The sequence below is a fragment of the Heptranchias perlo genome, chromosome 19 (assembly GCF_035084215.1).
Source record: "Heptranchias perlo isolate sHepPer1 chromosome 19, sHepPer1.hap1, whole genome shotgun sequence".
NCBI classification, from domain to species: domain Eukaryota; kingdom Metazoa; phylum Chordata; class Chondrichthyes; order Hexanchiformes; family Hexanchidae; genus Heptranchias; species Heptranchias perlo.
The window spans coordinates 33,206,169-33,230,125 of record NC_090343.1 but is presented as its reverse complement, the minus strand read 5'-3'; positions in this window follow the sequence as shown (position 1 = coordinate 33,230,125).

The following is a 23,957-nucleotide window of genomic DNA, read 5'->3' as shown; positions in this document are numbered from 1 at the left end:
GGTGTGCGAAATAAACAAACAAAAACACCAGGAGCAGGTTAAAAACAAAACACCACAGTGGATATGCGAGTTAAAAAAAAAGCGCACATCGGGAGCAGGATTTAAAGGGACAAAAATCAGAGCCTTATTTAAAAATACCAAAAACAGTTGCGGAATCAGAAAACAGAAACACGGGCCAGGTGTTGAAATAAAACATCAAAGTGGAAGCTAGATTTAAAAAAGTGAATACCAGAAGTGAGAATTTTTTTTATGGGGAACCTATGGGGGAGGCCAACTAGTGGCCTGGACGATCTTGTCTCATCGTCTGTCCTGAACACTTTTGCACTGTTTGCCGATCACAGCGACGCACTAATCCATCACCCCTGCCCACTTACTCATAGTCCTAGTCCAATGAAAGAATCTCATTCCAAATGAATGAAACTTGTAAAGTCTGCACTGTCTGAGGCAAGACTGTGAATGTTACTGCGCTATTTGACCATGAAGGGCACCACAGCTGCACTTGATCCCCTCATCCAGTGAAGGTCACTGGATAACAATCAGAAGCAGGAACCTTCACTTCCCCTTCTTGGGCTAAAGGCACTGAAGCCAAAAATAATGCCAAAACCCAGCTGAGATCAGCTAACTCAACTTAGACCAGAAATCAAATCTCGGACTTTTCTGGTCTGTATGATTTGGTACATGATGTGGAGATGCCAGTGATGGACTGGGGTTGACAAATGTAAGGAATCTTACAACACCAGGTTATAGTCCAACTGTTATTTGAAAATCACAAGCTTTCGGAGGCTTTCTCCTTCGTCAGGTGAGCGAGTGTCACCTGACAAAGGAGAAAGCCTCCGAAAGCTTGTGATTTTCAAATAAAACAGTTGGACTATAACTTGATTTGGTACAGTAACTTTTACCAAATGATCCTTTTGGGCAGCTCCTCATCTTATTCTTAATATATGAAAAATAGTATGTTCACTATTATTTAATTTCTGTTGTTATTTCTATAACGCTCAAATTAACTGCAACTTTTCATCCGTTCTCCTTAGACTGAATTAGGTACAATCAGAAAGTGATATCATTACAGTTGAGTAATGGCTATGACTGTGTTCTTGAGGAGTATGATACTAATAAGCCACCGATCATGAACCTGTCTGTTTAATACGTTGATGTGCTGCAATTTGCACTCACAACTGACTGAATAATCCTTGTCAGACTTTACCAATCAAGGAATATTGCTCATCAAAAGTGCTTGCTGGAGCCTTGGCTACAATTGATTGTTATTCATCATACTTGTTATAATCACATCTATTACTATTGGTGCTCAATTATAATAAGTTTAAAACTGAAATAAAATGAAGCACTGCAAGAATCGATAGTGTTTTTTTACTGATTGTAGAATCAGGGTATAAAACCTTGGTCATTCCAGTAATGGTGATTCCATGGCTCAGTACTAGGTTCCTTGCTTTTTGTGATATATATTATTGATTTGGACTTGAATGTGGGGGGCTTGATCAAGAAGTTTGCAGATGATACAAAAATTGGCCGTGTGGTTGATAGTGAGGAGGGAAGCTGTGGACTGCAGGAAGATATCAATGGGCTGATCAGTTGGGCAGAGAAGTTGCAAATGGAATTCAATCCAGAGAAGTGGGAGGTAATGCATTTGGAGAGGTCAAACAAGGCAAGGGAATACACAATAAATGGGAGGATACTGAGAGGTGTAGAGGAACTGAGGGACCTTGGAGTGCATGCCCACAGATCCATGAAGGTAGCAGGACAGGTAGATAAGGTGGTTAAGAAGGCATACAGGATACTTTCCTTTATTAGCCGAGGAATAGAATATAAGAGCAGGGAGGTTATGCTAGAAGTGTATAAAACACTAGTTAGGCCACAGCTTGAGTACTGCATACAGTTCTGGTCACCACATTACATGAAAGATGTGATTGCACTAGAGAGGGTACAGAGGAGATTTACAAGGATGTTGCCAGGACTGGATAATTTTAGCTATGAGGAAAGATTAGATAGGCTGGGGTTGTTTTCTTTGGAACAGAGGAGGCTGAGGGGTGATTTAATTGAGGTGTATAAAATTATGAGGGGCCTAGATAGAGTGGACAGGAAGGACCTATTTCCCTTAGCAGAGAGGTCAATAACCAGGGGGCATAGATTTAAAGTAATTGGTATAAGGATTAGAGGGGAGCTGAGGAGAAATGTTTTCACCCAGAGGGTGGTAGGGATCTGGAACTCAACCTGAAAGAGTGATAGAGGCAGAAACCCTCATCGCATTTAAAAAAGTACTTGGATATGCACTTGAAGTGCTATAATCTACAAGGCTACGGACCAAGTGTTGGAAAGTGGGATTAGGCTGGGTAGATCTATTTCGACCAGCATAGACACGATGTGCCATTTCTGTGCCGTAAATTTTCTATGTTTCGGTGTTTCTATGTAATGATGTCTCTTATTCGCAGCATGCTCAAGTAGCTTCTGTGATGCTCTGTATCTCGCTATTTTCTGAGTGAAGCTTCACAAAACACACAGACTAAAACATTGTGACTGTAAAACTGGTTTCAACTGGTTGAGTAATTAACAAAACATGTGGCTGGCCCATTTAGCAGCTGGACAAAACATAAGAGTCCCGGAAATCAATGATTGCTATCCAATACATTATATTAATATCATTATACGTTCTGCCATTTTACTGTCGACTTCAGGGTTGCTAGTGGAGCCAAAGTTGCAAACTAAATGGGTTATTGGAAATTCTCACCAAAGAGCAAAGTTCCACATTTTTAAAAAACCCCTCTGCAATGCTTTAAAGTGAAAATTTGTGAATGGGAACTACTGGGGAGATTGATTGCTCTTAATAACTTTACTTAAATAAAATAAACAAATGTTTGCTTTTATTTGAATTGGATGCACCAAGTTCATAAAGACCAGAATCCTGCTACAATAGAGAAAGAATTTCCACAGCCTGGACAACAATGTGCAGTGAAGAATTGCTTCTCATCAGAATTTGAGCTATCTTGAATTTCAAAAGAGCCACATTAACAGATGTCTTTCTTCTACTTATCTTATGGGACTCGCAGTCCATTGTTTGTTGATGCAAGCAGTTGTCATAGTCGTGTAATAACAAAACCCAGCCATTTACTCTGTTTACCTTCGGAGGAACTGATGAGCAATCTACATAAAATTACAGCCATGTGTGGAATTCAGTGAGTAGACTGGGGAGGGGGCATAAGAATTTTTAGAGGCTCCAACTGCACCTTTGTATCTGCTCTTTAATTTTCATCAGACAGAACCATTATTGCATCAATCCTGCTCCATACACAATCACATATTGAATGCATTTCATACATTTGCATAATCGCCCTCTATTTCTGCCCCTATGTTGAATACATAAACGTTAAAGTTTCCGTATCATCTTCTTAATGTTATATTTGTTAGATTTAACTTGCCAATTACAAATATTTAAACTCAGCTAACACAATAAAACTTCAATGCCCTGCTACTAAATTGCTTGATCCTTTTAAAGCTTATTATTACAAGACAATGTTACTCACCACAAATTGAGTTTGAAACCTAATCATTCTCTGAAACGATTTACTCTTTTGTAACCAAGATCACAATTCTCCAATTTATATATTGTTTTACAAATTGTTCACGGTCTTCACTTTGTGCTGAAAAATCATTCCAGTTTGCTGAGCTTGGGAGTAGAGCAATGAGCTTGTTGCAGTTCTAAATCGGGAAGGTCTAAGACTTGATCTCCTCTCTGTGTTGACTTAACTGATCACAGCCAGTACTATAGTAAGGATACAATTGGTCCCAGAGTCCTGGGCAAGGGGAAGAAAATCAACCAGGTTTCCTTCTACCGGTCACTGTTCCAGTGAATGTTGCTGAAAAGCACCGATTTGTGGATGTCAGGTGAGGACATGATTGGGATTGACTCTGATGTCCACCAGAGTTGAATACCCTATCAACACTCACTGTCCAGGCTCACACATGAAGAATAGTCACTTGAGCAAAGTACTGGAGAGCTTCTGGTGCCTGTAGAACCTACCCCAGGAGGAGTCTGCACCTTTGAGGGAAGAACATTGATTACCTTCACTTTTTAAAAAAACCTGAGGTTCTCTGCCTCACATTATTTCTCAGGTAGTGGAGGATGATCTCTAAATTGGTCTTTATTGTTCAAATAAAAGCTATTGTTTCTCTTTATTCTTTTTAGTTTTTTGAGTTGTTATTCACTCTTAGGCTTGAGAACAAAATGTAAAAAGACTTCAAAATGAACCGTGGCTTACATTGTTTCAAAGCTGCTTTTACATTGGCTCTTTAGGCCAAATTCTGGGAGAATGGGTGTCCATGAGCTGCCTCTTGTAGTTCACACTTCCAAATCCAGGAGCCTTACCCCAGCAACAGAATCATAGACTCAGTTTCTTGTGCTTCTGCCGTCGCAATCAGGGAGCCATATTTAATCCTGAAAACTGCTGGAACCAGTTGAACGGATCTAGTCTCTTGGAATCTAACCTAAACAAGTGCCAGTGTAAAACAGGCAAAAGATGCCTTCCATCCCCCTTCCCCACCACCAGTCTGGCACGTCAGAGTTATAATGTTTTGTTTGAAATTTTAATAGTATGCAGTTAGTTTTGTAATACTGCGGCTTAAAGACAAAGACTCCTGTATCACTCCCACGTCTTGCCCAGGTTGCTGGATAGGTGGAGCATAGCTGAATTTGGTGGGTCAGATCACGAGCGTAGCCCAGTCACATTCCCAACATAGACCCATTCCCTGGCAAGGCTTGTGTCGAGAAACAGAAGTGCAGCCTCCAGCCTTAGAGAATGCCCAGAAGACCTCCATACCCAACAATCCATTGTGTGTGGGGGTGGGGGGGAGAGGGTGCTGCAAGATAGAGGTGGTACATATGTTTGCGGAATTCCTTGCCCTGGTGCTAGCACCCTCAGACTCTCCAATCTGAAGGACGCAAGAGTCACCACCAGTTTCTTCAGGCACTCTTCAGATGCAACGAAAGGCAACTGATGCAGGAGAGCATGGGAACATTTCCTCTTGCCTCGTTTCCATGGCTGCCCTGGCCCTAGACTTGATCTAGGCACCAGCCCAGAACCAATTGTCTGGGGAAATCATAGGGCAATGCACATGGGATGGAGACCCACTGCAATAGGTTTCTGCCCCCCTATTCTCCTCTCCTTAAAGCCTGAGAAATGTGCGTCACAGAGAGCAATATCTGGGTCAAAGTATTTTCATGTAATACAAGTTGTTAGACTTCAACACAATTTACATCACGCAGAATGATTCATAATATTTAAATTGCGATATCAATGTATTTCCGTGACTTCATCTGTACAGAACAAGAACTCTCCTGGTGTGCACTGTCGGTTCCTAAAGTGCAGTTCTCCAACAAGCCCAAAGTAACCCCACCAGATTTACTACGGCCAACATCCAGGTAGACCTGTTTTTTTTAAAAAGTGCATCTATGCTGCTCAGTTCCTGATTTAAAAGTAGTGTTATAGTTCTTGTTTTTTTTTATATCCTGTTTTGGGAGAGTGACCTCCATTTGCCACTCTTCCCCTTCTTCACTGGGAGTCAATTTCTGTAGTGCTGCTGAGCTCCACTGAATCGGAAGAGCCAGTGTGCAAGCTGCACTGATTTAAAACTGATGAAATTGGGAAACACTATTTGTTAGTGATTTGTTATTGCATCTGCTTTTGGCAGTAAGAAGAAAGGGTGATTGTATGTAAAATGTAAATGGTTCAGGAGATAACAATGACAAAAGTTTTATAGCCAGTTTCCAGATTTTGGGGTGTTAATGAAAAACATTATAATTGGCACATCAGCCTTCTCATTGACCTATCAAATACACCTTAATAAAAATCTAGCAAATGAATCCAATGTGTTGCAATTAAAACCTCACCAGGATGACAGAAGAGCCTCTGTTCAGCAGATGCTGTTGTTTATAAATGTAAGTTAATATATTATCATTCCCGCAGGACCAGCTCCCCTTGTTTACTCTGTTGAAGCTGCAGGCCTTATCCTGATGGCACATTCACAGGTCTAGATTTTCATGGGTCTACCATAGTATTGGTATCCCGAATGTTCAGCAATTTACACTATAGAATGCAGCAGACAGAAGGGGGAACCATGCATCTGCAGTTGGTTGCAGCTTTATAGTTTAAAAGCACCTTAAATTGCAGCAAGCACAGAGGCGTTTGGCGAGGACCACTTAGGGTTCCCAATCCTCCTGGAATAACCGGGAGTTTCTCAATATCAGGGGTTCCTATCATGAGCGCTGCCTCCAGCAGCCCGGGTGTTAAGCGATTTAAATTTCCCACCGCAGTACATTCCACATGAACAATAGACACTGTGCGGTACTGTAAATAATTACTGACTGTTGGCCTGGCGTCAGGAGTCAGAACAAGGTTAAACTGCTTTAATTTTAAACAGAATAATTTCCCACCTTTTCAACGGAGCTTGTCACCAGCTGCTGCTCATAGCTGGCACCTGCAGAGAGCCGTGACCAGCCGGGGGGAGGTCAGGAATTGCGGGGGTGGGGGGGGGTGCTATGAAAGCAGGGGTGCTCAAGAATGTGGGGGGGGGGAGAGGGAGAGAGGAAGACTGGAGAATGGGGATCAGAGAGAGAGAGATGGAGACAGGGGAATGGGGATCAGGGGAGAGATGGAGACTGAAGAATAGGGATCAGGGGAGAGATGGAGACAGGAGAAAGGGGGATCAGGGGAGAGAAGGAGATTGAAGAATAGGGATCAGGGGAGAGATGGAGACAGGAGAAAGGGGGATCAGGGGAGAGAAGAAGTCTAGAGAATGGGGGATCAGGGGGAGATGGAGACTGGGGAATGGAAATTAGGGAGAGAAATGGAGACTGGGGAATGGGGACTTGGGGAGAGATGGAGACGGGAATGGGGGGAGCCGGAGTGATTGGGGAATGGGGGCTTGGAGAGAGGGGAGACTTGGGAATGGTGAATTGGGGGAGAGATGGAGACTGGGGAATGGGGGATCAGGGGAAGAGATGGAGACTGGGGACTAGGGTGACCATGGGGCCCAGCATTTCCCGCAAAGTCGGGAGCAGCAACAGTAAAGTGGTGAGTGAGAACGACACTGAGAGAGGAGCAGCCAGTAAAGCGTTAAGTGAAACCAGGGGACCTGACTATGGGTAAACAGCGAAAGATTGTTTCTACTGGTGGGCGAATGGGGAACTAGGGGACAAAAACATAAGAACAAAAGAAATAGGAGCGGGATTAGGCCATATAGCCCCTCAAGCCTGCTCCAGCATTCAATCAGATCATGGCTGATCTTCAACCTCAACCCCACTTTCCCGCCCAATCCCCATATCCCTTGATTCCCCTAGAGTCCAAAAATCTATCTATCTCAGCCTTGAACATATTCAATGACTCAGCATCCATAGCCCTCTGGGGAAGAGAATTCCAAAGATTTACAAACCTCTGAGTGAAGAAATTCCTCTTCATCTCAGTCTTAGATGTCCGACCCCTTATCCTGAGACTATGCCCCCTAGTTCTATGCTCTCCAGATAGGGGAAACAACTTCTCAGCATCTACCCTGTCAAACCCTCTCAATCTTATATGTTTCAATGAAATCACCTCTCATTCTTCTAAACTCCAGAGAGTAAAGGCCCATTCTTCTCAACCCTCTCATCCTGGGAATCAATTTCGTGAACCTTCATTGCACCGCCTCTAAGGCAAGTATATCCTTCTTTAGATAAGGAGACCAAAACTGTACACTGTACTCCAGGTGAGGTCTCACAAAAGCACTGTACAATTGTAGTAAGACTTCCTTACTCTTGTACTCCAACCCCCTTGCAATAAAGGCCATCATGCCATTTGCCTTCCTAATTGCTTGCTGTACCTGCATGCTAACTTTTTGTGTTTCTTGTATGAGGATACCCAAATCTCTCTGAACACCAACATTTAATAGTTTCGCACCATTTAAAAAATATTCTGTTTTTCTATTCTTCCTACCAAAGTGAGTAATCTCACATTTCCCCACAATATACTCCATCTGCCACCTTCTTGCCCACTCACCTAACCTGTCTATATCCCTTTGCAGACTCTTTGTGTCCTCCTCATTGCTTACTTTCCCACCTAGCTTTGTATCGTCAGCAAACTTGGATACATCACACTCGGTCCCTTCATCTAAGTCATTAATATAGATTGCAAATAGCTGGGGCCCAAGCACTGATCCTTGCGGTACCCCACTAGTTACAGCCTGCTAATCTGAGAATTACCCGTTTATCCCTACTTTCTGTTATCTGTCCATTAACCAATCCTCTATCCATGCTAATATACATATAAATTAAAGGATTCTCACTGGAAGAAATAAGGGGGAAGGGAGGAGGAAAGTTCTTGAACTGAGGGCTATTAGACCATGGGATCCTTCACCATATGCGGTTATTGAGGTAGAGACTAAAACTTCATTTCAAAGGGAATGAGATAAATACTTGATCATGTGATCAAATGCCACATGATCAGCCATCACATGGTCAGATGTCATGTGATCAAACCTCCAGGAATGCCTCCAACCAAAGTTGACAACCCGAAGGCCACCCTGGAAGCGGGAGGGAAAGTTAGGTGAATGTCACTGACTTAATATCATGCACATCCTAATGGCTTCTCCAGTGGCTCAGTTGGAAAAAATTTTTGTGTAATGAGTCCTGCAGACCATAAAAAACCCAAATTCTATTCTGGGGTCTGTTCTGAGAAAGAAAGAAAGAAACACTTGCATTTATATAGCATCTTTTGTGACTTCAGGACATCCCAAAGCGCTTTACAGCCAATAAAGTACTTTTGGAGTGTAGTCACTGTTGTAGTATAGGAAACGCGGCAGCCAATTTGCACACAGCAAGGTCCCACAAACATCAATGAGATAAATGACCCGATAATCTGTTTTTAGGTGTTGGTTGAGAAATAAATATTAGCCAGGCCACCAAGGAGAACTCCCCTGCTCTTCTTCAAAATAGTGCTATGGGATCTTTTACATCCACCTGAGAGATAGCTGGAGTGGCAGTGCAGGTGCCATAAGTGGCCTTGGTGCTCCTGATTGCTATCCAGTGACTACTGGAAGTATGCAGGATTGGCTTGCCCATGTTGCCTCCCATGGTCAAATAGCCTGCCAAAATTCACAGGTCCTTTGCGTGAAGAATAGCTTCTTGGGTAAGGTATTGGTGAGCGACCATCACCTAAACAACTCTATCCGTTAAGGGATCAACATCTTCAGGAAGAGCAGGGGAGAAAACTGACACAGAAAAATTGACCGGATAAAAGGCAGTAGATAGCAGAGCATGGACAAACATGATGGACCAAAATGGGCTTTCTTCATCCTGGACTTTTTCTTATGTTTTTGGGTAAACTGATACCTTTTTAATTTGAAATGTTGTTTTCTGGTGTAAATTGAGTTCTTTACTGTAGTGTTTGTGTTTTAGTTGCTAATTTGGCACATTTGATTTCATTATTATGACAGCTGTATATTCAAGTTAGAAGGATAGTGAAATGGCATCAGTGTTGGCTTAAATGTTTCCATATTTTTAACAAGACTTAGATCATTTAGGTCATTTTGAGTACATATTCTTGTAACCCAATAATAATGTAAAACTAATTATGTGAATTAGAACTAATCTACAATCGAAATTAGGTTAATTGGAAAATGGAGCTAACACAATAAGTACGAATTCCTCTGGTCACAATTATTGTAGCAACATCCTAAATGGTTTTGTGAAGAGTTGCTATGTTTGGTTCTTCTGAAAAGCAAGTGTTTCTGATTTTGTTAGAAATACTGAACAGAGGAAATGTTTATGAATGTATTTGTGATTTCGCCATGCATAGCTATCAGAGAAATTAATACCCCTAACAAAACTTACGAACATATGAAAATGATGGGCAGGAAAAAAACAGCGGGTCCATCAAGCCTGTCCCACAGTCAGGATGCCTGAAGCATCATGACTAGACACTTCTAACCCCCCCAGCCCGCAGCCATATAATCTCCTGGGAGAGGCATAAACCAGGGCCAATAAGGGGAAAAACAAATGTGGAAAATTCCTCTCCGACCCCCCCCCCCACCCCCCAACGTGATCGAAACGGCATTTTCAATATAAGGAAAAAGAGAACATATTGACCCAGCATCGACACCTGCTCCGTGCTGTGTTAACTGACCCCTCTGCCCTGGCAGAAGTGGGCTACAATTGATGACAGCATCCCTGGGTTAGAGAGGGGAAAAATCTGCCAAGTTTTCTGCTGTTTATTGCTATCCTATCCTTAAGTGACATGTGTGGACGCCACATGAGGACATGATCAGGCTCGCCGAGGATGGCTTCTGCAATCAAGTAGTCTGCTGACACATGACTATGGAACTGCACACCAGCAAAGAGTCGAATTTGCAGAAGAGGAAAGGAGGGGAGTAAACTATGGGAGAAAATAAATTACGCGACAAACTTTCCTCGGCAACGTAAATGCTCATAACACAACCAAAGTCCAGTGGTATTACTTTGGTTTATAGAAAAAAGAATCTTGTATCTCAGAGAAGTCTCAAGGTGCTGCACATAAATGAATCATTTAGAAGTACTTTGACTATAAAATAAATGCAGCAACTCTTTGTGCACGGCAATGAGCTGAATGACCTGTGTTTAGTGCTATTGGTTGAGGAAGGAATGTTGACCAAGATACCAGAAGAATTGCCTGCTCTTCTTTGATCTTTAACGTCCACCTGAATTGGCAGATGGGGCCTCAGTTCAATGTGTCATCCAAAAGACATGTGAAAATAACATTACACATTTATATATTCTAAATATATTTATTTGTTATGTTGACAAATATCAATGTCAGATTAAGTTGCTGTTTTGATTATTTCTTGGGAAAGCATGAATTGTCAATAAAAATGTTTGGAAATCATTTTCAGTCTGCTCCTCTTAATTCGTAGTTGCTTAATTCAAATTATCTGTTATTTTAAATTGAAATCGTACAAAGAATATCTCCTATACTGTTTTATGAACTTTGAATTAAGGCATCGTTATAGGTATATTTTTGGCTCTATAGTATGGATTTTAGCAAGGCTTTTGATAAGGTCACACATGGTAGACTGGTCAAAAAAGTAAAAGCCCATGGCATCCAAGGGAAAGTGGCAAGTTGGATCCAAAATTGGCTCAGTGGCAGGAAGCAAAGGGTAATGGTTGATGGGTGTTTTTGCGACTGGAAGGCTGTTTCCAGTGTGGTCCCACAAGGTTCAGTACTAGGTCCCTTGCTTTTTGTGATATATGTTATTGATTTGGACTTGAATGTGGGGGGGCTTGATCAAGACGTTTGCAGATGATACAAAAATTGGCCGTGTAGTTGATAGTGAGGAGGAAAGCTGTAGACTGCAGGAAGATATCAATGGGCTGGTCAGGTGGGCAGAAAAGTGACAAATGGAATTCAATCCAGAGAAGTGTGACGTTATGCATTTGGGGAGGGCAAACAAGACAAGGGAGTACACAAAAAAATGGAAGGATAATGAGGGGTGTAGAGGAACAGAGGGACCTTGGAGTGTTTGTCCACAGATCCTTGAAGGCAGCAGGACAGGTAGATAAGGTGGTTAAAAAGGCATATGGGATACTTTCCTTTATTAGCCAAGGCATAGAATATAAAAGCAGGGAGGTTATGCTAAAACTGTATAAAACATTGGTTCGGCCACAGCTTGAATACTGTGAAAAGTTCTGGTCACCACATTACATGAAAGGTGTGATTGCAATAGAGAGAGTACAGAGAAGATTTACGAGGATGTTGCCAGGGCTGGAGAATTTTAGCTATGAGAAAAGATTGGATAGGCTGGGGTTGTTTTCTTTGGAACAAAGGAGGCTGAGGGGAGATTTAATTGAGGTATATAAAATTATGATGGGACTAGATAGAGTGGAAAAGGAGGGCCCATTTCCCTTAGCAGGGGGGTCAGTGACCAGGGGGCATAGATTTAAAGTAATTGGTACAAGGATTAAATGGGAACTGAGGATAACTTTTTCATCCAGAGGGGTCTGGAGCTCAATGCCTGAAAGGGTTGGTAGAGACAGAAACCCTCAACTCAAGGCACTTGAAGTGCCTTAACCTACAGGACAATGGACCAAGTGCTGGAAAGTGGGATTAAGCTAGATAGCTGTTCCTTGGCCTGCACGGACACGATGGGCCGAATGGCCTCCTTCTGTGTCGTAACTTTTTATGAGTCTATGATAACAATAGTGACTGTACTTCAAAAGTAATTCATTGGCTATGATGCACTTTGGAACCTTCTGAGGATATGAAAGATGCTTTATAAATCCAAGTTCTTTCTTTCTTACAACAGCGGGAGAATCTCTTTCAATGTAAATTATAGTATCAGTGTCAGTTAGTGGCATTCTCAGTCAGAAGATTATGGATTCTCCATCTATGTAATAGTTTTTTTTAAATTGGAAAATCCGTTTACTGGTAAGAGAGGATTTTAACTTTTTTTCTTTTTCCGTCCTGTGGAGCTCTGCCATTCTGGGATTCCTTTCAAACCAAAAAATGCTCTGCTAATGTTGTTGACATCAGTTATAGGCAACAAAGGGACTGATTTCATAGAGTATCTCAGAGATAGACATCCTGACAGTTTTAGGTGCCGACTGGGGAAAAAATAGTACTGACCAAATACAGAGCAGTATCTAACCTAAAAAAGGAATATGCATTTATTAGTGTAGTGGTTCTGTTACAGAACTAGTAACCCAGAGGTCTGAACTAATAATCCAGAGACTGTGAGTTCAAGTCCTACTATGGCAGTTTGAGAATTTGAATTCAGCTTTAAAAATAAAATTCTGGTACCAGTAAAAGTGACCACGAAGCTGTCAGATTGTCATAAAAACCCAACTGGTTCACTAATGCCCTTTAGGGAAGGAAACCTGCTGACCTTACCCAGACTGGCCTATATGTGACTCCACTCCCAGACCAACGTAGTTGACCCTTAACTGCCCTTTGAAGTGGCCAAGCAAGTCATTCAGTTGTATCAAACCGCTACAAAACAACAATGTGGAAGCACCTTCACCATGTGGCCTGCAGCAGTTCAAGAAGAAGGCCCACTAGCTCCTTCTCAGAACAACAAGGGATGGGCAATAAATATCGTCAGCAATGCCCACTACTGAGAATGAACAAAAAGAAATAATTTACATAGCGCCTTTCAGGCAATGAAGTATTTTGAAGTGTAGTCACTGTTGAAATGTAGGGAAAGGTGGCAGCAGTCTGTGCACAACAAGTTGCCACAAACAGAAATTAGATAAATGACCAGATAGTTTTTTTTTTGGTGGTCTTGGATGAGGGAGAAATGTTGGCCCAGACATCAGGAGAACTCCCTGCTCTTCTTCAAAGAATGCCATAGGAACTTTTATGTCCACCTGAGAAGGCAGATGGGACCTTGGCTTAACCTCTCATCTGAAAGGATTCACCTCAGACCATGCAGCATTCCTTCTGTACTGCATGAAGTGTCAGCCTAGATTATATGCTCAAGTCTCAGAGGTGAGAGTGCTACCATTTTATCCAACTATAATGACTTTTCCCAGCTGTGACATCTCTGAATCATTATCCCGGTCAGTCTCAGATGCTGATCCATGGGATTTGCTGCAGAAGTGCTCTCTGATTCACCTGTAACTAATGTCAATTGCTCCTATTAATGGCTGTGGGATAAATGCATCACAATAAGTAGTACTGAGACATGCAGACAAGGAAAGTCCCTAGTTCAACCCCTGGACTGTGTTGAGTTAACTAATCCAAGCCAGAACATTGATGGCAGTACTATAATTGGCCTCAGTGTCCTCTGGCTAAGATGCTAGTTAAAGCTCCTGCTCCAGATCACTATCCAGATATTACAGATATGTGAGCATGTGTGGACTTCAGGTGAGAACAGGCTCACATATCTATAATAGCCACTCAACTGAGTTCAAGGGAGCTGCCAGTATCTGTGGACTGTCTTGGGGCATTTCAGGGCTATTTGGTGTGACCCCAAATTGGGCCAATTTGGACTGTGCATGCATAGCACCATTTCTTTTTTCAAAGGACAGACACATCTAAACAAATCCAACTTCTTTGTAGAATGGGAAGACCGAACTCTGAAATAAAGACTGCTGGCATTAAAATGTCTGCTTAAAAGAGTGATTTATTGTTAGTGACAGTAGGAGCAGATTTTAAACTTGCTGCCAGTAACAATAAATCAGTCTTATTAGTGGACATTTTTGAGCCTGCAGTCTTTAATTCAGAGCCAATTTTTTTCTTCTATGGGTTACATGATGAAGTCATATTATGGCGCTCAGGATAAATGCAGAGTTCACAAATTGTGCTTGGTTTGCAGATGTTTGATTTGGGCTTGCTGGATAATTGTCTTTTATTTCCACAGTTTGTTTTTCCTCAGTGATTTCTGTCCTTAATTTTCAGTAATGTACAGCTCTGGACCCTTTTTTCCCTGCTCTTTTCTCTCCTCCTCTTCCTCTCATGCCCTAATTCACCTCTCCCTGTTCCAGCACCATGCCTCCCTCAATCCCTTTCTCACTTAACATTACACTTCAGCCTACCTTCTCTTCAGCTGTCCTCTCAGGCTTGAGTTCCTCTTGAATGAGCCCACAGGTGACATTTGTGCCTCCCTTGATATTATTTACCACACCCATTGTGGTACCCATTGCTGGCTATCCAAGAGTAGCAACTCTAAGTGACTCGCACTCCATTTGTGGCAAGCAGCTTGTTCAGCTTATTCTTCCATCGATATCCTTGTCCTGATGGAAGCCTGGTTTACAGGCCTTAACCCTCACCAAACCTTGCCACCTAGATACATATGGCCCAGATTTACTGCATTGGTGACGTAGCTCTTACTGCCAAGTCCTACCTTGGCCTTTCCTCTCCCTCCCTGCATCCTCAAACCTCACCTCCAGTATAGGTGCAAAGGACTCAGATTTCTTTGTCTCTAAAATTAAACCATCTGGAAATAGTCTTGACACTTCCACCCACTTCTCTCCCTCAGTTCTTGCCTTCCCTTTAGTCTCTCAACCACTATCGCTCTGTCATGCTGTAGTTTCTCTCCCTGCCCTCTTCAAGTTCATCTCTTTCATAAGACCCATCTCTGGATTCCTAAATTCCCTCCCCACTTAACTGGCCATTCAGTTTTTCCTCTGGGCCCCCCAACGTTGCTAATATTATTAATGGATCATTTTGCTCAGGCATGTTCCCTCTCCCTTTCAAAACCACTGTTGTCAATCCCTCCTCAAAAGGTCCACCCTTAACCCATCGATGCATGGAGCTCATTGTGATCAATGCAAAATGGATGACTGGGGTAGGAGTAGCTAAAATACATGACATGTGCCTCCCATGCACCAAGGGCAAATTAGATCCAGATAAAAGAGGTGGACCTGTTGCCAGCATCAGCTGATAGTGGTGGCAGTGCTTTACTTTGGAGCTTGCAGCCTGGAGAACATTGAGGAGTGATTACTGTGCACCGTTTTGGTCTCCATATTATAAAAAGGATGTAGAAGCATTGCAGAATGTGCAAAAAAGATTCGCAAGTACGATTCCAGAACTGGGAGGATATACTTATCAAGAAAGGCTGAGCAGGCTGGGGCTCTTTTTTTTAGAAAAGAGAAGGCTGAAGGGTGACCTGATAGAGGGTTTGATAGGGTAGATGTAGAAAAAATGTTTCCACTTTTGGGAGAGTCCAAAACTAGAGGTCATAAATATAAGACAGTCACTAATAAACCCAATAGGGAATTCAGGAGAAACTTCTTTCCCCAAAGACTGTTAAGAATGTGGAATGCGCTACCAAAAGGAGTAGTTGAGGCAAATAGCATAGATGCATTTAAAGGGAAGCCAAATAAGCACATGAGAGAGAAAGGAATAGAAGGTTATGCTGATAGGGTTAGATGAAGTAGAGAGGGAGGAGGCTCGGGTGGAGCATAAAAGCCGGCATAGACCAGTTGGGCTGAATGGCCCGTTTCTATGCTGTAGACTCGATGTAACGTAATGTACTTGACTTATAAGAGATATGTTTTCGTATTATAGGATATAGGAATATAGGAACATAGGAACAGGAATAGGCCATTCAGCCCTTCATGCCTGCTCCACCATTTGATAAGATCATGGCTGATCTGTGATCTAACTCCATATGCCTGCCTTTGGCCCATATCCCTTAATACCTTTGGTTGCCAAAAAGCTATCTATCTCAGATTTAAATTTAGCAATTGAGCTAGTATCAATTGCCGTTTGCGGAAGAGAGTTCCAAACTTCTACCACCCTTTGTGTGTAGAAATGTTTTCTAATCTCGCTCCTGAAAGGTCTGGCTCTAATTTTAAGACTGTGCCCCCTACTCCTAAAATCCCCAACCAGCGGAAATAGTTTCTCACTATCCACCCTATCTGTTCCTCTTAATATCTTAGAAACTTCGATCAGATCACCCCTTAACCTTCGAAACTCCAGAGAATACAACCCCAATTTGTGTAATCTCTCCTCGTAACTTAACCCTTGAAGTCCGGGTATCGTTCTAGTAAACCTACGCTGCACTCCCTCCAAGGCCAATATGTCCTTCCGAAGGTGCGGTGCCCAGAACTGCTCACAGTACTCCAGGGTTTTGTATAGCTGCAGCATAACTTCTGCCCCCTTGTACTCTAGTCCTCCAGATATAAAAGCCAGCATTCCATTAGCCTTCTTGATTATTTTCTGCACCTGTTCATGACACTTCAATGATCTATGTACCTGAACCCCTAAGTCACTTTGGACATCCACTGTTTTTAACTTTTTACCATTTAGGATGTACCCTGTTCTATCTTTTTTTGATCCAAAGTGGATGACCTCACATTTGTCTGCATTGAATTCCATTTGCCACAGTTTTGCCCATTCACCTAATCTATCAATATCACTTTGTAATTTTATGTTTTCATCTACACTGCTTACAATGCCACCAATCTTTGTGTCATCGGCAAACTTAGATATGAGACTTTCTATGCCTTCATCTAAGTCGTTAATAAATATTGTGAATAATTGAGGCCCCAAGACAGATCCCTGCGGGACTCCACTAGTCACATCCTGCCAATGTGAGTACCTTCCCATTATCCCTACTCTCTGTCGCCTTTCGCTCAGCCAACTTCCTAACCAAGTCCGTACTTTTCCCTTGATTCCATGGGCTTCTATCTTAGCTAACAGTCTCTTATGTGGGACCTTATCAAATGCCTTCTGGAAGTCCATATAAATAACATCCATTGACATTCCCCTGTCCACTACTTTAGACATCTCTTCAAAAAATTCAATCAGGTTTGTCAGGCACAACCTACCTTTCACAAATCCATGCTGGCTCTCTCTGATTAACTGAAAATTCTCGAGGTGTTCAGTCACCCTATCCTCAATTATAGACTCCAGCATTTTCCCCACAACAGATGTTAGGCTAACTGGTCTATAATTCCCCGGTTTCCCTCTCTCTCCTTTCTTAAAAAGCGGAGTGACATGTGCAATTTTCTAATCTAGAGGGACAGTTCCTGAATCTAGAGAACTTTGAAAGATTATAGTTCGGGTATCCTCAATATGCTCACCTACTTCCTTTAAAACCCTGGGATGGAAACCATCTGGTTCTGGGGATTTGTCACTCTTTAGTGCTATTATTTTCTTCATTACTGTTGCGTTACTTATGTTAATTTTATCGAGTCCCTGTCCCCGATTCAATATTAGTTTTCTTGAGATTTCCGGCATGCTATCCTCTTTTTCTACTGTAAATACTGACACAAAGTAATTATTCAACATGTCCGCCATTTCCCCATTGTCAATGACAATATCCCCACTTTCAGTTTTTAAGGGGCCAACACTGCTCCTGACCACCCTCTTTTTTCTAATATAACTATAAAAGTTCTTCGTATTGGTTTTCATATCCCTTGCGAGTTTCTTTTCATACCATCTTTTTGTAGCTCTTACTATCTGTTTTGTGACCCTTTGTTGATCTTTGTATCTTTCCCATTTGCCAGGATCTGTGCCATTTTTTGCCTTTTTGTATGCCCTTTCCTTATGTCTTACTTCTTTAGTTGTCCATGGCTGTTTTTTTTTGGCAAGTCGAGTTCTTGCCCCTCAGGGGTATAAACCAATTCTGGAAAGAGCTGATCTTTCCTCTGACTTTCTGAGAGCCTATGAGTTCACTGGGATATTGATCCCCCACCCATGATAAGAGGTTCTGAGTTGAAGTCTTGGGATTCCCGATGAGTATTTCCTTATTCTCAATTCCAATGGAGGAGCAGTGCAGGATGGAGAAAAAGAAAGACATGTATTTATGCAGCGCTTTTCATGACCTCAGGATGTCACAAAGCATTTTACAGTAGAAAACGTGGCAACTAATTTGCGCACAGCAAGATCCCACAAACAGCAATGAGATAATGACTAGATAATCTGTTTTAGTGACTTTAATTCGGGGATAAATATTGGCCAGGATGCCAGGGAGACTTCCCCTGCTCTTCTTTGGAAGGAGAGTGAGGCAGCATTTAAAGAGGATGTGTCTTACTCGGTATTATCCCCCCCATACCAACCGCCAAAAAAACCTTTAGGCCAAGCAGATCTGAACATCTCAGTGAGGAGCTCTGCATGAGAAGAGTGTGTTTCACGACAGAGCCTGTAGGAGACCAATGCCAGCTTCTGCATGAAAACCTACAGCCAAGATCATCAGCTCGGACAGCTTTGCCTGTGGCTGTGAAAGTTACCACTACACTCAATTTTGACATTATTGGCTGATTTCAAGCAGCCACCGAGAATCTGTACAATATTATCCATGATGGTGCCCAGGCATCCATTCGTCAGGTAACTGATGTGATTTTTAGGAGAGCTGGGGAATTCTTCTGGTTTGGCATGGCAGCAAGGCAACAGCATGCACAATAGTTTTATCACGTTGCAGCCTTTCCCAAAGCGTACGGTGCAATAGATGGCATGAACGTAGCATTGCGAGCACCCAGAGGTAACTCCCTGAACTTTCTTAATAGAAAGGGATGCCACTTGCTTACTGTCCCATCTGTGTGTGACCAGGCGATAAAGAATCCTCCATGTTACGGCCAGATTTCTTGGAAGTTTCCTTCATCCTCAGAAATTCTATCCTTTCTGAGCTTTTCAAGGAACAGTCAAGTGACCGGATGACGTGTGTATGGATGCTGACCCCTCTGCAAGAGGTTAAAAAACAGTTGAGCACTACAGCAAGGCATTTACCCTACTACAGTTGCAATAGAGAGAACCATAAGGGACCTAAATGGACGTTTTCATTGTGTTGATAGATCAGGGGCGCGGTTGATGCTCTACAATATGCTCCCAAGTGTGTATCCTGCATTGTTGTCACTTGCACAACGTTCCTATCCAAAAAGGTCTGGACATGGAGCTTCCTAAACACCGGCATAGACATTTTGGGCCGAATGGCCTGTTTCTGTGCGGTAAATTCCATGCAATTCTATGTAATTCTAGTCAGACCTGGACTTGTGTGTCCACTGATCAAACGAATGGCTGGACTAATGGAAGTTATTAGATCCTGAAAGCCCTGAGAGACAGTAGCCTGCCTCCCAGCCCAAAGTGTGTGAAAGTCGGCACAGAGGGTTTTGTTAATCTGTCCCCTACTGTCACCAACACTGCAGTCTTGTGCTTCCTTTGAGGAGGAGGCATCCACTGGTTCTAGGTCACTTTAATGAAGCTGTGCCTGTTCCAATGATGCCTACAACAAAGGAAAATGTTCCCTGATGTTACCGCGAATGAGGGCTGTTGACTCCAGAATCACTCCTGTCAGTTACTGCACATTCTTGGAGAGTGACCTTGAAGCTAGGAGTGATGGTTCCTCCACCATCCTTTTCAGGCAAGTACCCATGGGATCTGGGACCCATGACTCAGTGGGCAGAAGACCCGACTTAATGAAATTGGAATTAAATAAAAAGTTGGTGCTGGTAAAATTCAGAATTTTCAAATCTAAGGCCAATCTCCAAGACAGGTGTATAAGCATGCAGCTGCATTAGAAATAAAACCAGAAAATGCTGCAAATACGCAGTGTGTCAGTCAGTATTTGTAAAGAGAAAGAGCAGTTTAATATCTCCAGTGTGCATCCTTATTCAGAACTGAAAACTGAAAGATAATGCAAGCGACTTTGTAGCATGGAAGAGAAAAAAAGGGAAGGGGACAGAAAAGGGACAACAGATACTCTAATCACTGAGTGGAAGTTAATGGGTTGAATGATCTGCAAATTGGTTAACAGAGAAGCAGGGACCTGTTAAATGATTTTTAAAAATCAGTTTTCTACATTAAAGTTGCAATATAAATTCAAATAGGTGTTGCTCTTGTTGGATCAGAATATGTACTGTTGCATCTTCATTGTTCTTGATTGGTGAAAAATGGAAAGCAAAATTTCCGTCAAATTCTTGTGGCACCCCCGTCACCCAAGTTAAACTCAGAATCAGGCAGTGTCAGCTTCAGATTTGAATTTTGATTTTCTCATTTTGACTAGTGCAGTTGATCGCACTACGATCGAGGCAAAGCAGCTATTTGAAATTTTACTTGCACCCCTGCTATGCAGAACAATGGCGGATGCCAGGACAGCACCAATGTTCCTTATGCCTCGGGTCGCTAAGGTGCAAATGACAGGAAAACATTGTATCCCCCACCATCTGCATCGCTTCTGGAGAAAAGTTCTGGAAATGGCACTAAGCGGCGAGAAGCCAGCAGAATGACTCCATGCCCAATTTTCAACCCCGTACCTCCCAGATTATGACCAAAGTCACGTGCAATAGTGGAGGAAAATCTCTATTATTCCTCCCTGAAGGTACTTTTATACTATAGAGTTCTCCCTATATTCATAATATAAAGAAGCTAAGGGGTCAGAAGCTGATGCCATTGTAGGCCCACAAATAGAATGTGTTGACAGATTGAGAGCACTAGTTTTGGTTAAAATAAACATGGGGAGCTGGTCCCATGAGTTTGCATTCCGTGACTACATATTACAAAGCATATCTACAGAGGCAAGAGCTCAACATTCATTTTAAACACAGGAGAGTGACAGAATCTGGTATTAACATCCCTCTATCTCGGACTGAAGGGTCCAAAGGTTGCTGTTAGATCTTTCTATCTCTGACGCATGAGGCATGACATCATCATTGGCCTCTTTTCTTTTGCCAATTTTCTCCCCTCTTCTGAAGATACTAATTTATGCCGGGATACGTTTCTGTGCCAACCGTTTATTTGTGCGTGGGGTGATCGAGGCCAAGTCTGATCCTGTGCTCACCCAATGTCCACATACGCATTTTCCAGCATTCATGGCTGATTTTTTTCCTCCCCAGTTCATGAGCACTGAGGTTAAATTCAACCAGTCTTCGACCAGAGGAGAAATCAACTCTTTCCGCACAGACCGTGAATTGAACCTGGGAATTATTCATCCCTATTGGCTCAGTTTTCAAACGGAGCAGGGAAGAGGGCAGGGGGTCAATTTGAGGTCAGGAAACCCATTAGTATGGGTTTCCCAGACGTCCTTATGAATTTGACGTAAGGACGTCTTATGTTTTTGTCGGTTTCCCGTCTGACTGACCGGCTGATTGACAGGCTGGTCTCAGTCAGACGGGAAACCAGCCAGGGAGAGGAAGTCTGCAGGTATGTCTTTATTTGCATGGATGCGGGTGGGGGGAACGGGGGGGAGGGCATGGGGGCAATGGGTTGGCAAGGGGCATGGGGCATAGGTGGGCAAGGGGCATGGGTGGGCATGGGGGTCATGGATCATGGGGATGGGATGGGACGGGGGTCAGTCACGGGAGGGGGTGGGATCGGGGTCATCGCAGGGGTCCGTGATCGTTGAGGGGAAGGGACGGAGGAACGGGGTCAGGGTCAGAGGATCGAGGTCAGAGAATCCGCGTCGGGGGATTGGGGGTTGGGGGTCCGCGATTGGCAGGGGTCCCTGTTCGGGGCAGGGGGGGTGGAGGGTCGGTGCAAGTAGGCTCGCTGGGTCTGGGGGAAGCACTCCTGCTCCAGGCCCACAAGCTGTGCCTTTCTAAGCATTTACCTGCAGTCTCAGGCCTTCTCTCCTCCTTTCATGTGGCGTAAAACAGAAGGCCTGGGAATCCCGGCCCCCTGGGGTTGAAATGGGGAATTAGTTAAAAATAGAGGCCTGGCACCTCCCTGAAAGGTTTTATGGCCTGACCCGCCTCCTGGGAGCGAGATGGCCGCCCACCTCTCGTCCCACCCCCGGAAGTGGGCGGGTTGGAGGCGGGTTGGAGGCAGGTTGGTGGTGGATCTGAAATGGTGGCAATTTTCAATGCCCCCCCGCCCCCAACCCACCTGTTTTTTACTTTGAAAATTGAACCCTATGTCTCTAGTTTATGCTGGCTTTACTAAATGAGCCATCAGGAGAGTCTGCCATACGTGGTGGGAATTACCTTGGAGCTGCTTCCACTCTGCTGCTGTAGCTTCACCAGAAGTGCAGCAGAAATTGCATTTCCACCATACTTCCGGTGAAGTTAGGGCAGCGGAACGGGAGCAGCCCCAAGAAATTTCCAGGCCATGGTATATAAAATCCTGCTGGAAGTGGGAATTTTCTATATGGTTTTAAATGTTGTGCAGCCAAAGTTAAAAGATTGTATCAGAAAATATCGGCTGGACATTGAATATTGAAATCTTCAAAGTGCCATCAGACATGTGATTTTGCTCATTTCTTTCCTACCACTTCAGTGCTATTCAAATATAATTTTTCAATATAATTTTTGATGAACTTTTATTTCAAACCAGTGCAGTATTCTTCCTTAAAGCACTTTTATTAATGATTAATGATAACAGTACTTTAATGATAAAGTTGCTCAGCTGGGATAAAGTGCTTTATTACCTACATTTCACTTTACATGCTTACAGCTTGATCAAAGGTGCCTCTAATAGATCTGTACTAAAGCACTATAACCCAGCTGTGTAGTGTAACAATCTGAGTCTGACTTGTCGTTAATGTAGCACTGCTTGGGAGCCGCCATGGGCCAATGCTTTATTTGCAGTTTGGTTTCCCTTCAGAAGTAATTTCTGTGATGTCAAATGACCTTGGGTCACTTAGGGTCATAAGCTTTACTGCCAATTTGAGGCTGCCTGTGTTAGACTTTGCATTACACGGATTTAGACTACACTATAGGGAGAAGCTACATGATTTACAAATTATAGTTTTAAAAAAACTGATTTCTTTTGACACAAATAATATATCAAAAAAAGGTACGTGCACCAAAACGTAGAACACTGTGTGGCGTTCTGGTGGACATACATTCCATTACTTAATTCACTTTTTCTGCCTGTTACTTTCGTATATGATACAGCGGTGAAGTTGGCATGGTTAGGCACACTAATGATGAGGGCTGGTGCCACGGAGGAGGAGGTTGTTGATTCAATTCTACAACTCTGCTTAGTTCCTGATGTGAGCTACGTTGAGCATAAAGGCAGATTTGTGGAAAACATTAGAGGAATCAAGACTGAGGCACACTGGGCACACTGCTGTGAGTGTGTGCATTCCCGAATCAAAAATAATATATGAGCAAACAACATACATTCAACAGAAATTCTGATTAGCTCTTTGGATTGGAACAACAATACAGTTCAAGTCAAGACAGTTACTTAGCTGTTTTTTCACATGTTAAAATTCAGTGACCCTTACTTTTGCAACAACAGTACTTGTCCAACTCCTGCTCAGCAAGCAATTGGCACAGATTCAGATGAGGGCCTCAGTGGTGAGTTCTTCCTTTGCTTAGTTATTTGTTCCAGGCTGGAGGCGGTCCACCTGCAAATGGCGAAAGGAGCTAGGAAGAGAGCAGGGGAAAGGGGAGTTATGGGTAGAGCTGACCTGGAAGCTTGAACAAACCCAGTGACAAGTTGAATAACTTTTTTAAGCAGGCAGAGGCCATGAGAGTGAATAGGTGTCAACTGAAGTTGAATTGGATTAAGCAGCGGAGCCCACACCAGACACTGGCCATCTCTGTTCTGATCTTTGCCCTA